We start from the raw sequence: 11,393 nt of genomic DNA on the forward strand, positions 1-11,393 counted from the left end.
ATATACAGCATTTCCAAACTTACTGTTCTGTTTCATTCAAACCCACAACAGTACCATAGTAACAGGGTTTATTGTTACTAAAAGACAAAATATTTTATAATATATAGAATATGCTTGTAAGTTATATGTTTTATTTCAACATTAGATTATCAAGATTAATTAAAATTTGATTTACACGCAACTTATTTCATAGTTCTCAAACACTGGACTTGGAATAATCATAACGTCTAAACATTTACGAAGTTTCAAGCATTTTATTTCTAAAACCAGTTTTTAATTCTTTCTACTCATCATACGACTTTACTAGTTAGTTTGTTTGTTTGAGGGTTGTCTGAGCTCTGACCATCGCTAGTATCGAAACCTGGTTTTAAGCGTTATCAGCCTTAAGACTTACCGCTAAGCCACTGAGGGATGTAAGGAAAAGATTAACTAATTTCGAAAAACCTCGTGCCCGGCGCCATATTTTCTGTGACCCTGGTGCAGAGACTTATAATGGGAACCTCTAAATCTTAGTTCAGTTTAATAGAAAACACAATATTAAATACAAAATTGATCAAAAACAATAATTATGTAACACATTAAAAATAAGAACAGTGAAAGTGTTCTGGGGCCGGTGTAGTGTACTATCTGCGCTAGCCGTCCCTAATTTAACATTGTAAAACTAGAGGGAAGGCAGCTAGTCATCACCGCCAACTCTTGGGCTACTCTTCACCAACGAATAGTGGGATTGACCTCACATTATAACGCCTCCACGGCTGCAAAGGCGAGCATGTTTGGTGGAACGGGGATTCGAACCCGCGACCCGCAGATTGCAAGTCGAGCGCCCTAACCACCTGGCCATGCCGAGCCGTGTAGTGGCACTATTGGCATTTAACTGAATACAAACAGCTTGTTCCAAAACAAACATTACTCATGATTACGAATTACTGTAGTGAAGAGTGCTGTCAGAAAACTACCAGTCATGCACCATTGTTCAGTATTACTTCAAATCTAACAGAAATTCAATACAAACACGGGTGTTATTATTTACTTAACTTGCAACATATCAAAATAATGATAATGTAAAATTTCAGTGTCACGTGACGAATTGTTCAAAAGATTTTACACTGATATAATTTTAATATAACTGAAAACAACAACAAATACAAAACTGTTCACATTTCTGCCATTTTGTGTACACATGAACACTGCCACATGGCTTCCTGGAATACTTTTCGGAGAGGTATGGAGATTGTTCGAGTACAAGAGAAGCCATACCAAAACATGAGCTAAATAGTGTACTGTATTAAACTATGAATGTAATAGATTATTTATGAAAAAATAATCAACTTACAATTACGGATAAGATTATTCTCGAATTATTATGGACATGCGTATCACTCTGAAAGTGATATATACACGTTACTTGCTGTATTCAATTAATTCCTTATCATGTGACTGATTCACTGAAGCTCATATCGTGTAACAAGTTATATAACTTCCTGTGGCTTCATGCATATGGTATGTGATAGAAATTACGAATGTGTGTATGCGGGGACCTTTTCACTGAAAACAAACGTTTCGAAGAAGTATTATGATGTATATGCAGATCTATATAATGCATTGGCATACACTAAAGCACATCAGAAGTGACCTAATTCGAAATACATTAACTATAATAATACTCGTATGAATAACCAGGTAAGAGACAAAACAGATTACTTTTAATTAGAATAAATTAATCTAATTTTAAAATGAGCATAATTCAAGACCACATTTATGAGTGGAAAACGCAAACTCTTACACATATAAATTCAATTTGCAGGATTAATTGTTACAGCTATCATAGAATTATTGTTTACGTTGATCAACCAAAACAAGTAAGAACTAGTCTTTATAGTGCAAGACATGTAGTTAGAAAACAACAACGGCACACGTTTAAACAAGAAATAACAAAGACATGCACTTATTAAAGAAAACGATTGTTTTGATGCCAAAATAAAAATGAAAAGAAACAAAAATAACTGTGTCTATTCTGTTTACACGGTCTGCATAAAATATACATGCTTATTACTCTTCTCTAGAATTAAAAATGACAAATGTTTTACTTTACCCTGAACACTGTTCACCAATAGAACAAGTCTGTAAAGTGTCACTCACCCACCAGCTTCACCTACTTCATGGCCGGTGGTTAGAGAGCTCGATTCGCAATCTGAAAGTCGCGGATTCGAATCCCCGTCCTACCAAACATGCTCGCCCCTTTCAGCCGTGGGGGCGTTATAATGTGACGGTTAATCCCACTATTCGTTGGTAATAGAGTAGCCCAAGTGTTGGCGTTGGGTGGTGATGACTAGCTGCTTTCCCTCTAGTCTTTCACTGCTAAATTAGGGACGGCTAGTGCAGATAGCCCTCGTGTAGTTTTGCGCGAAATTCACAACTTTAACTACTTTCGATTCTAAAGCCATGTGAAGTTTCAGAAAATTTAAAAATTTTCAGTACCACAAAATTTGTCCAGAAAATGTAGAAACAAATATAATTGGCGCAAGTATTCCTTTTTCTTAGTAGTATGAATGTGAAGAGGAAAATTCAGTGAGCACACTTTTGCAAAGTTTGATTGTCAAAAATCTAAAACCTACCTTCAAATGGCTTTCAAAATAACCTGCAGTTGGCCATTATACGCCGCTAAGAGAAGCAACTCTACAAAAAAAAAAGTAATAAGCATTCTAAGAACAGTAGCGAACCCTGGACTGCGCGTTTGCAACGCGAGAACCTAGCAATTACGTTCTGCGGATTATAAAGACTTGTGAGCGAAAGTACAAAAAAATGCATAATAAAATATCAACCATACTATATTTGCAATATTCAATGCCTTTCACCAAATACCAACGGTCAGACCGGTTGGGATACGGCTGACATAACGAAATGAAGAAGAAAAGAGCAGCAATTTTGGGGTGAATAATTCCCCTCCAAGGATATTCAGGGACAGGAGTCCCTCTTCATCCACCAAGGAAATTATAGAAAAACTTGGGTTATGGAGTTTGAAATACATTAGGAAGGAGGACTAATGAGAACTATAGGTAAGGTTCTAAAAGTGAAGAAAGAGAATAAGATGACGAGAAAGAGTACGTAACCACTCGAATAAAGAACGATTGTAACTCTTGGCAGAAGGCCCCCCCTTTTTTTTTTCAAAGTCTCAAAGCGGCTTTGGAACTTCCGTTGGTTTGATGCTGCTTGATATGTCTCTTCTTTAATGTGGCTGATTTATTGTGTAATTTTGATGACTGATGGTAACTCACTTTCAAGGCATTGAGTAGTACCTAACTTTGGCAATATTCCTGTCTGCAATAGTCACATAGAGCTATAGACGCCCCTGGCGGATACTGCTTCGGTATGTTAGTAGCTGAGACACTATTTATATTATAAAATTGCACGAACAACAACTGTTATAGTGTGAACTAGATTAAGTTTGAGTAGTGTAATTTTATCAATTTCATTTAAGTTATTTATAAATCAGAATTAGGGTAATCATTAATAAAATATCATTTACTTATTTGAACGCCAATTATTTATCATTATTGTTTATTTTTGCTTTTCATTAACTTTACTCATCAATCAGAAGAACTGGCGAACCAGCAAACAAGTCTTATTTTCCTTACTTCACCTCTCACAAATGTTAATATATATATACTAATCCTAGTGCTAGCGGAATGAATTCAACCTACATCTACTTAGATGAGGCAAGTTACCTGCTTTTTTTAATTGCCAATAGATATTCATTCTTGAAAAGCGTGTCACATCAATGGTGAATGAGAAAGAGCATCGATTAAGAAAAATAAACAATACCATTCTCCCCTTCACAAAGTTCACTCTAATCCTTCGGCCCCTGTCTCATTCGAATTTGGCACATCACTGCTTTTCCCCAGTAGCAAATCGGCATGCTAAAAACCGGGTTTCGATACCCGTCGTGGGCAAAGCACAGATAGCTCATTGTGTAGCTTTGTACTTACAAACAACCAAAGCTGAACCACATCACTGTCCTTTTTTGCACATTACCATAAAGTATGAACAGAAACACTCAAAATTGTTCTTTTGTACACATTAAATAAACTAACCTTGAGTACCATACATACAAGGCCTAATTTGTTGCTCTATGATACAATCTAGAGCCCCAAAACTGAGCTAAGTAACTTGCACAATGCACCATTAGACTGAAATCTGTCCAGGCTTTGTAAGCTACAAAAGAAAATTTTGTAACTAATTACCAAATTCATAGACACAGCCTGTAACGATTATTAAAGTACTCAACGTTCTTTGGTTTTAGGGTATGATTTATGCCAGTGCCTTTTCCACTAACATGTTGCTGTTGATGGAATTACATTTTAACTGTTTCGAAGACAACTTGGTAAAGCAAACAGTAAATTTGTTGTTACTCGCTCTCTTCGGGTATCTAACCCAAATTTTATCCTTCGAGCTTACTGGTGAGCCACCCAGGGGAGAATTAGAGAGAGAGAGAGACACACACACACACATATATAGCGAAGTAATATAAAACCTAAAAATGTTTAACATGTAAATAAACGCGGATATTTCATGGCATCTTAAGGTTTTGTTTGTAAAATGTAACGGACGTAACATAAAAGAAGTATTTAAGATACCTTTTAATGATATTGTTTATACTTGTCACAGAACAGCTTGATTTAGGGATATTTTATTGGTCTCAGTATTATAATAGTTAATAAATTACCTAAAATAAATATAATAAACTCACTACCTCCATAACATTATTTTTCATTATAACCTGATATTTCGCCTCGAAGCGTTTTCAAGTTTTATCCTATAAAAATTGTAATAGCACTTTTTGTATGTTCACAGGATGAGTAGCAAGAATTTTTTGTTTCGGATATTCAAACAAAGCTACGCAAAACTATCAGTACTAATCGTCCATAATTTTAAACTGACAAACGAAATCAAAGACAGCCAATCAACAGCAACCACTGCCAACTCTAATTAAATAGTAGGATTTTACCATTACTCTTACAATGCACTCAATACACCAAAAAGTGATTGTTTCATAAATAAGAAGTGAACCACGAATCCCAAGATCCACATTCCAACCCGCTAACTACAAGGCCCATTTAACAAAAAGTAATTACTTCGTTATTACGAAATATAGGTGTAATGATGCGTTGGTTAAACTGGTAAACAGTTGCGTATAATAAACACATTAAAAGTACAAATATAATCCATTGCTCGTTGGAGACTTGCGTTCCTCAGTGTTCTGACTGTTTTACTTAAATACTATTTCCATTTGGTTTTGAGTTAGTGTGACGACTGTTATAGTACAGTTGAAAGCTAGTATCAAAATATGAACGTGGATTAAACCTATTTATTGTAATCAAGTATGTCAAACTTTTACTTACAGAGGCTGAAGCTGAGGAATTAAAAAATTATTAAGGCTTATCTTTGGTAGTAAAGAAGTAACAGTACATACTCATTTATCAATATGATTTTCCCATACATTGCGCGTTGAAAACAAGTGATGTTTTTTAAACAATATTATACACTACTTCGGTGTGTATATTCTTCCTTTACTCTTACTTAGTGGTATATATATATATATATATGTGTGTTTATTACTCTTGTTAATTATAGTCTCTCTCTATATACATTATTAATGTGTATATATATATATATATATATATATATACACGTGTTCCTGTTTTCTGAGGGGTCAATTTTCTGTATTTAAGAATTAAGCTTTCTGGATTGAACCAGTTTCTGTGATCGTGTATTCTTATGTTTATCCAAGACATGCTCTGCAATAATCTGTATTCTAAACACGCATTGTGCTCGACGAGTACAGCTTGTTCACAGGATAAAAATCAACAAAACGACCATCGTTAGCGAGGAAGCTATAACTGATTGAGGTACATAACAACACCGAAGTTCGTGTTAAACACCTCCTACACAAGGCATATTGATGTGGATAATAATAATAATAACAAAGAGAGACATTTCGGTAAAGTTTTGGTTGTTTTGATTAGACAAAAAGAAGACGTTTGACACTATTTCCGAGATCTAGGTCGCTGAACCAGACCCATGACCATGAGAACAAATATGGAGAAGTTAACTTGTAAATGTAAAACAATGTAACATGCTTGAAATGTTCTAGATGTGGTTGTGAACGTGGTGGTTTAAGTGTAGCGATTAAACTAAACTGTGGGTCTAGGTTGGATGAAGGAAGAACTTATTTGAATACATCCCAATCGATTTAACAAACCAGCTGAATCGGAGATTCGTCAGTTGATTACTGCAGTGATAGCGAAAGACAAAACGGGCAGTAGTATCGTTGTCTTCAAAACGAGGAATTGGAATCATACATAAGAAACCATTAGTTTCAGTATTTTGTAAAACTAACGGCACAGTAAAGCCCAAAATGCAGTGTTGAAGTTAAATGAGAAGCATGATGCATTACAAGATGATTTCCCAAGCGATTCTCAAATTAAAAATGCCATTTCTGCAATAAAGATTATGTTTAAGAAAGATGATATGATGCCCAGTATGGTACCACCATAGTTATAACCCATATATAGCACAGATAGCCCATTGTGATTAACTACAAACAAACCCTTGACCAGGGTTTGAAACTGCGACCGCTCCATTCTACTGAACTAAAATGTGTTGCAAGTAATTGCTAGTAAGATAAATGTTATATTTTCATTGATATTTAGGTGTTTTTTTTTTTAGAAGTATTGCCGAGCTTTATTCATCGAGATCTATCGAAATAACCCTAAATCACCGGTTTCCGGAATGGTCCCCTGTTGACTACCCTAGGTTCAGAACTAAAAGATATTGGGCTGGTTCGTATGGCTTGGTTTGAATTTCATACAAAGCTACACGAGGGCTATCTGCGCTAGCCGTCCCTAATTTAGCAGTGTAAGACTAGAGGGAAGGCAGCTAGTCAGTACCACCACCGTCAACTCTTGGGCTACTCTTTTACCAACGAATAGTGGGATTGACCGTAAAATAATAACGCCTCCGCGGCAGATTGCGAGTCGAGTGCCCTAACCACCTGGCCAGGTTCGTATGGCAGTTGCTGAAAAAGTTAACAAAGATCTAAGCATACCTACGACGAGAATAAAAGGTTAATGAAATTAAAATATAAAAATATTCAAAATGGAATACGTGAGAACATTAAACATCAGATTGCGAAGGATAATTATCTGTTTAGACGACTATGTACGAAAAAGTTAACACTATTTGACAGACTTTATTTAAAATGGGCTATCTGTGCTGCGCCAACACGTGTATCGAAACCCGGTCTTTAGATTTATAAGCCTTCAGACTCACTGCTGGGCCACTATGAGGTGGAAAATATGAGAGGAGAGGAAAGACAAATCTGCTAAATGCTTGTATTACATTTTCCTTTGACCACATATTTAAATTTCAACTATTAAATATTATAAAAGTTTATAGACTTATGTTTAAATCACCATTTAACTAACACCAGATTAAAAACCACTTTAAACCTACAGGCACGAGACGCATGGCGCCAAAATTTTCTCGTACAGTGGGCAGCGTTGTAGGTTGCCGATAACAAGTCTAAAAATTATATATATAAGGATAACGAGCTAGATTATTGCGCATGGGGACTTGAACCAAACAGCTTTAGCTGAATTTATGCTTACGTCGAAACTACGCAAATCCACAACAGCTATATCATGTATTGTTAGTTTTTCTCACAATAAATTACTCAAGAAAACATTAAAAAATGTATGCAGCTATATCTTGTGTAGCAGTTTTGCGGCTTCGCCCCTAATCAGTGTATAATATAATATCTAGCTGAGTGAGAAACAACAATAAAATATGTTACAAGTCCATTAATAAGTGTAAGCCCTAATATTTACGTTCATAACAGGAGCTTTAAATCTGACCAATCTGTATTATATATACACGATTAAAACGACTTATGTTTGTTTATATTTGAAACAAAAAGATGATTATTTGATTAATAATACGATTGACACTGAAGAAAATAATAAAGCCATGTCTTTCAGTTACAGAAACGTTTCCACTAACTGTGCGTTTCTTTTAGACATTTCTCTTTTATTACCTTACGTCATGTTACACCTGTACAGATATAATTCCCTGTAGAAGTTGGGTTGGTGACAGGTACATGCTTATAGTAAGTGTTTATAGAGATAGCTTTTATTACTAGTACATGTTCAACCAATGATTAGATGTTGTTAACAGTAAATATTCAAGCGATTAGTGGTTTTTACCAGTATACGATTTCAAGAGAAGAGGCACTGAAATGCGGATCTCGAGTTATCTTAACAACGTGTTGTTCTCTCCATGATTTTGGACAATAAGGCTTTTGTGTTAGTTCTTAAGCAGGTGTGTTAATAAAAACTATATTCGAAATCTTTAAGGCATGTATGAGAAATAAAAGCAGTTACTCTATACACGAAATTATGAATAGTTTAGTATATTAAATAAAAAAATAACCAGAACGTGCTTCTCGAAAACGATCAGTGACGTAACTAGAAGAAAATACTGAACTAATTTACGATTACAGAAAAAGTTGCTTTTCGACGTAACTAGAAGGAAACACTGAACCAGCTTCAGATTACACAAAAAGTTGCTTCTGGAATTGCAGTTCAATCTTTAACGTATCACAAGCTTCTTCCAGACAATGAAATTTACAGCACAATTGGTGCATTCGAATTTATTTTTATTTTGAGATACTGAAGAGAAAGAATTTCTGGTATATTCTTAAAATGTTTACGACTGGATAATATTAATAACAAGATATAAAAGGCTGATGAGTAATTATCATAAAAAGAAGAACCGAATAACGCTTTTCCGTAGAAAAATGATGTTTTTGTTTTGCTTCACCATTCTAGAAATAACTTGGAAAGAAACCAACCGAAGTTAATTGATCGAACTGGAACCAAAAGTAGGTGAACTATTTCCTCGTGTTCTCTGCGTGAGCTCGTACTGCCTTACAGGCAAGATTATTCCTCGAAGAGCTACCATAAATAGTTGTAGATAGATCTAAAAAAGTAGATTGATAATAAAAAATGTTTTTATGCATCTGTATGTTCCACTCAGTTAAACAACAAAACAAAATATAAATATTCCACTTGTTCACTTAAAGAAGATTATATAGTAAATATGTATAGCTTATTTTTTGCCATTCTTATACTTGTAGCACCACATGGCATATACGAAAAAAAGTATACCAGAAGTAAGTAAAATGTCTAGTTATTGACACGCCTTTTTAATAATAGAACAATATGCTAATCTTATGTGTTGTAATCGTACCAATAACATAATAATAACACTAAATATATCTGTAACATTTCCCTTTTCGAGTAACTTTTAGTGCAAGGGAATGCTGATCGACATTAAATTGTTTCACACACACAAAAAGAATCATTAGTCATTTCACGAGAGGAAACACCAGTGTTCAGCTGCTGCTACACATTTTGCAAAACGTGGAACTGGTTTCATCGAGCCACTATTAAGGTCTAAAAGTCAACCACACACTTTTTGTGCACACGTGGACTGTGTGGCCTCACGAAATAGATACGTGTAATTCAAAACAAGGTTGATCTCACGATCCTTGTAACGTCTACATATACAATGTTTTCTAATCTGCACCAGTAAGACAATAAACGCTTACTAAACTGAGAATAAATTCTAAGTAACAAAGCGAACTCGTGATAGTTACGGGCGTTCTACATTTTTCTTTTCTACCTCGTTGGTTACTCTGTCAGCTAGAAACTTTCATTAGATCCACTGTAAGTCAGAGATGGAATGGCGTTCAGCCTGGTCGATTGTCGTCTACGACCATCACAATAATATGATATTACACGTGAACAACGACCGTGGGGATTATTGTCTTTCTATGATAGCGGCTTTCTCTAAGGTATACATATCCTGAAAATGAATGATATTCTAATGAGCCACTGAAGCAAGACGGATAACTTACAGGCACAGCAATTAGTGGAGATAAAACTAACATCTTATGCAACAAGTATTTAGAGAATGAATGCCCCCCCCCAATAAAAACAAACAAGCAACAATAATAAAAAATCCAAATTATACAAAGGAATTCACAATTCAATAAGTATTTAATAATCAGTGACGAGATTGACTGCCAAAAGTTCAGAATGTGTGACTAACTACACAATTTAATATTATCTACGTTTCAATTCAGATGCTTTGCGATTATCTTTTTCCAGTTTTAGTCTTTCAGGTTACTTGACAATCACATTTCGTTCATGTTTTCATCTGTATGATGATACTAATTCTTCCATATTTAATCATGTATACTCACTTAAAACTAACCAACGTGATTATGGTTTTCGTTTGTTTAAAAGACTTCTCACATAAAAGAGTTTCTTGTGCATAGTCGTTCCTAATTTTGAACTTGTATAATAAAGGAAAGCCAACTGGGCAACAGCACCCATCACCAACTCATCCGCTAATGTTGTCTGAGTGAATAGTGGAATTTCACAGTCACTATTATTAGCACACCTATGGCTCCAGAAGTGTGGTGTGCATTTTTGTGGCAATGGGCCACAAACCATGTATCCTAGCTAATCACTAGATCACACCTGTGCCACATGATTATAAAATTGATAAGGTAAATTTTACCTCCTGAGTTCTAGTAAACTTAAAAAACAAAAAGATCACAGAAACCATACAAATCATGGATAAGAAATCTACAAATGATATATTCATTGGTAAAAATATTTTCAGATTGTAATTAATTTTTTCACTGTATGTTTAACAAACACAGTAATCATTTGATATTTTAGATCAAAGGAAGATATGTGACAAAACTGATGAGCCCCAAACCATTTCTTTATAATTGAAAGCTTCATGAAAACAATAACAAAAGTTACATGCAGAATTTATTTCTGATAGCCATTGGGTATCTTTGTGTTAAAGCACCACCAATACTTTATGCCGTCATGTATATACTGAAAAAAATTTGTTTATAATTTATGAAAGTGTTGTTGCTATACAAGTTACAGGAATGTGTAAAAAATGAATTTTAGACTTGCAGCATTTGACCGGTTTTATAGTCTATGATACAAGAAAAAATGTTATGAACGTGATATTATAAATTTGAAAATATGTATGGTATTGCTCCTAATTAATGCCCCCCCCCTCGTATTTTTGTAAAGCTTACCTTGTATGACAGCAATAGTAATCCAACATATAATCCTCTTCTGTGATACACTTTAATAATGTAATTTTGACAGCAATTATTTTGCCAATAGTAATCCAACATATAATCCTCTACTGTAATACACTTTAATTAATAATGTAATTTTGACAGCAATTATTTTGCCAATAGTAATCCAACATATAATCCTCTACTGTAATACACTTTAATT

The 11,393-nt window shown here is 34.6% G+C and overlaps 1 long non-coding RNA gene across 13 annotated transcripts in view; it reads right to left on the reverse strand.

Moving 5' to 3' along the window:
- The window catches only part of LOC106460215, a 53,287-nt gene that overhangs the window by 3,444 nt on the left and 38,450 nt on the right, over positions 1-11,393 (reverse strand). Inside the window, exon 7 of one of the 13 annotated variants that reach the window (XR_002610714.1) lies at positions 3,568-3,578. The exons of 11 other annotated variants lie outside the window; for them this stretch is intronic. This is a non-coding gene — a long non-coding RNA (uncharacterized LOC106460215). Of the gene's footprint in view, positions 1-3,567; positions 3,579-6,963; positions 9,925-11,393 lie in introns of those variants that run through there. One more of the 13 variants, XR_002610712.1, reaches the window with a different exon arrangement.

The sequence above is a fragment of the Limulus polyphemus genome, unplaced genomic scaffold (genome assembly GCF_000517525.1).
Source record: "Limulus polyphemus unplaced genomic scaffold, Limulus_polyphemus-2.1.2 Scaffold729, whole genome shotgun sequence".
NCBI classification, from domain to species: Eukaryota; Metazoa; Arthropoda; class Merostomata; order Xiphosura; family Limulidae; genus Limulus; species Limulus polyphemus.